The sequence below is a fragment of the Camelus dromedarius genome, chromosome 2, assembly GCF_036321535.1.
Source record: "Camelus dromedarius isolate mCamDro1 chromosome 2, mCamDro1.pat, whole genome shotgun sequence".
NCBI classification, from domain to species: domain Eukaryota; kingdom Metazoa; phylum Chordata; class Mammalia; order Artiodactyla; family Camelidae; genus Camelus; species Camelus dromedarius.
The window spans coordinates 66,896,144-66,900,130 of record NC_087437.1 but is presented as its reverse complement, the minus strand read 5'-3'; positions in this window follow the sequence as shown (position 1 = coordinate 66,900,130).

Genomic DNA, 3,987 nt, shown 5'->3' with positions numbered 1-3,987 from the left:
GACCGCCCCACGCCGCCCAGGAGGAGGCCCCTGCGCGCCGGCTCCGCCCCCCACCCGTCCCGGGAGTCGCTTCGGCCGGACCCTGGGGGCGGGTCTGCGTGTTCCTTCGCTGGCGGGGCTCCACCGACCCCGCCACCCCCAACCCCACCCTCCCTGGGCGATGGAAGGAGCACCGGGAGGAAAGACCATCTTTGGGTGATCTTAATAAAGCTTTGTGCCTACTGCGCTAAGGTCTGGGCGCTTCCCAGATGCCCCTTGATTTACAAGCATTTAGCTCACAAAGCTTTGAGGAGACACAAACCTTCCCATTTTATGAAGTAGGAAACTGAGGTTTTAAAGTTCATAAATTTACCTTACATCACACTAACAGGTTTCAGCTTTCTCAGCTGCAGTGTACCAAATTAACTGACTTTCCCATTTCACAAGACTATTGAGAATATTCAGTAACTAAATAGTGAGAAATCCAAATTTATTTAAAAATACACACACACACACACACACACACACACACACACACACACACACACACACCCCAAGACAGAATCATATTTACAATAAAGATTGAGTGAAAAATCATGATGGGCAGTCAGGCAGGAGAGCAGGCTATATTATCCAACACAGCCTTCCACGGTAAGTAGCAGATTCTCCAAGAACCACCCCACCCCAAAAGGAACAATCCATGGGAAGAACCAGTGCTGGGGTCACCCAGCTCTAAGCAGGAGACCAGGGGCTTGGCTGAGGGCAGATGGAAGGTCTCCGCTGGCGGGATCGAAGCAAGAGGAGACAAACCTGAGCCTTCGACTTCAAGCTAAGACTGTGGAAGAACACTAAGGAGTTTCCAAGTCCCTTGTGCCCTGGACAATGGAAACACACTTTAGAGGTCACATCCTCAATTTAATCCCATAGGATTCAAACAAATACAAGTTCCAATTTTAAAAAAATCACCAAGCACCGGAGGCCACACATAAGGACTCGCAGACCTCATACCCAAGAGATTTGGGCCCCCAAGGATGTCAGATACTAGAACTATCTGACACAGAATACAGGAGAACTCTTTGAAATTTTTAAAGAAGAAGATGTCCCTAGTGGTTACTTACCAATTACAAAAAGAATGTGGTACCCATTGGGGAAATCTGGCAGATAAACCTTAACCAAGTACTTAATTTCACCAATAGTACAAAACATACATGACATCATACATGAGTTGATGCTCTAAGGACATATTGTTGCAGAAAAATGTGTTACAGCTCAGTTACAGCTTGTTGTTACAGCTCAGTTGTAACAGCAACCTGGATCCGGGCAAGAGACCAAGCAGCACTCAAAGAGTTGGAGAACTCAGGTTTATTACACCAGCAGGCCCAGAAGAATTAACACTCCAAGCTCTCCACCCCATCTGTAGGTTTACACAGGCTTTTATAGGCTGCCAGTTTACACTTTGCAACACAATATGCAAATAAGGTATAACAAAAGTTGACTAATTAGGAACAAGCTTTGTAGAAATGGACCAATCAGGAGGGAGAGAACCAATCAGGAGTGCGCTCCATGCAAATGAAGTATTACAAATGGACCAATCAGAAGTTAGGGAAATGGACCAATCAGGAGTGAAGGAAACGACCAATCAGGAGTGAGCTCAGGGATCAATAGAATTTTAGGGGTAAGTTCCATTTTCCTAGAAGTAAGCTGTTTCAGAGGCAAAAAGTGAGATAGAGCCTCTGGGCCAGGGAACCGGATGGTGTTGGCAGGAGAATAGTGGCCCTGCCTGGGGTCCTGCTGGTCTTTTTTTATGGGGCTTTCCACCTCAATATCATCATTGTTGTACTGCCAAAAATGCATAATTCTAAATTAAAGCCCAAATTAAAGGATATTGTACAAAACAACTGGCCTGTATGCTTCAAAAATGTCAATGTGTTAAAAGACAAGGAATGATGAGGAACATTTCAGATTAAAGGAGAGTTGAGGAGATTTGACATCTAAATTCCTGGATTGGAAAAAAAATGTTACAAGGTAGGTTATTGAGACAATTGTAAATGAGTATGTATGTCATGGTAGAGTAAAAAAAAAAAAAAAAAGGAAAGTGAAAGTGAAGCTACGCCAATTCTGAGCCCAACTTTTTAAAGGCCATTATCTGCTTTCTGTTCCACTGTCTTTCATGTGTCAAAGCAGTCACAGCCAGCCCAGATTTAAAGGGAGGGAAAATATAGCCCCATTTCTCAGTGAGATGACTGTCAAAGAATTGGAGACTATTTTTAATCTTCTGAGTTATACATATTCATTTCCAATTATCTCAATAATACTCCTTTGAGCAACTTTATTCCAATCTAAGACCACATGTAAAGAAATCTCCTTAGTCTCCATTATGGACTGAACTGAACCCCCCCCCCCACCTCAAATTCATATGTTAAAGCCTCTAGAATTATGAGAAAATAAATTTCTGTTGTTCAAGCCACCCAGTCTACAATATTTCGTTATGGCAGCTTTAATGAACTAATACAGCCTCCTGTAATCTGGAACAGCTTCTCATCTGTCTTTGTCTTTCATAACATTGACATTTTTGAAGTGTACAAGACAGTTGTTTTGTAGAATATTCCTTGATTTGGGCCTATCTAATTATTTCCTCATGATTAAATTCCAATTATGCATTTTGGGCATAAATATGATAAAGATGATATTTATTATACCCTCAGAGCATCACCTCATGTGTGATGCCAGTTTGTATTGGTAATCTGTAGAATCACTTTTTGTTGGAACCCTGAACCACCATGTGAGTAGCCCAGATACCCTGAGGCTACCATGCTATGAGAAAGCCCACACTAGCCATGTGGAGAAGCCAAGGAGAAAAAGAAAAAGAGATGTCTAGCCACCTCCCAACTGTTCCAGCCACCAATCGCTCAGAATCGCCCCCACCTGAGGGTTAGACATCATAAAGTAAAGGTGAACCCCCTACTGCACCACATCTGAATTTCTGACCCACAGAATCATGTGATATAATAGTAGTACTCTGTTGTTTTCAGCTTCTACGTTTTGGGGTCATTTGTTACACAGCAATAAATAAAGTAAACCATGTGTCATATGATAATATTCTGTCAATATTAAATTTGTTGCACTCGTGGTTATATAGTAGAGTGACTTTATTCTTAAGAATTATTTAATGATGAAGTGTCATGATGTCTGCAATTTCTCTCAAATGGTTCAGTTAAAATGTGTGTGTGTGATAGAGTTATCCAAACTCTATCTTATCTAATGGAAGATCAAACACCAACAGATATAGATGGACAGACACTGCATGGATGCAGAGCCTGACTAAGGGCCAGTATATATATATGTATATATATATATATATTTTGAGTTAAGCAGGCACACAAATGTGACAAAATGTTAATAATTGATCAATATCTTTTTAAAAGTGTATACAGGTGTTCCTTGAATAATTTTTACAACTGTTCTAAGCCATGAAATTTTTTTTTAAGTTAAAATACAAAAGAGAGAAAGGATTAAATCTCAAAGTGGAAAAAGCAGTAACTAGACTTTCCTTTCTGGCCAAGATAAAGTAACAGGGACCAGATGTACCATCACCTGAAGCATCCATTTAAAAAAAAAAGAAAAATATAAAAGAATAGTTTTCAAGATACTCATTATCAGGCAACAAAGGACAGTGATCTCTGACAGACAGGAAACAAACAAGGTGAGCCCCACAATTGTCCCAGCTCACTACCTTGAGAGAGTTTCTAAGCATAGCAGAGGGAAGGGAAAGCTAAAACAGAACCTGGAAGACTCCCTGAGTTGAGGAGATAGACCCTGGAGTCCAGGGAGACCAGAGCAGCTAGATTTCACAGGACAGAATACCAAATAAAGACAGATGCACAGAGACAGAATACTGGAGATCTGCAAAGAATCCCCTCAAAAAATCTCTATGATCAGTCAATCTCACTTTCCTAGATGACTCCGTGCTCTGAGGCCACTCTTCCTTCTGAGTAAGATGGCCCACAT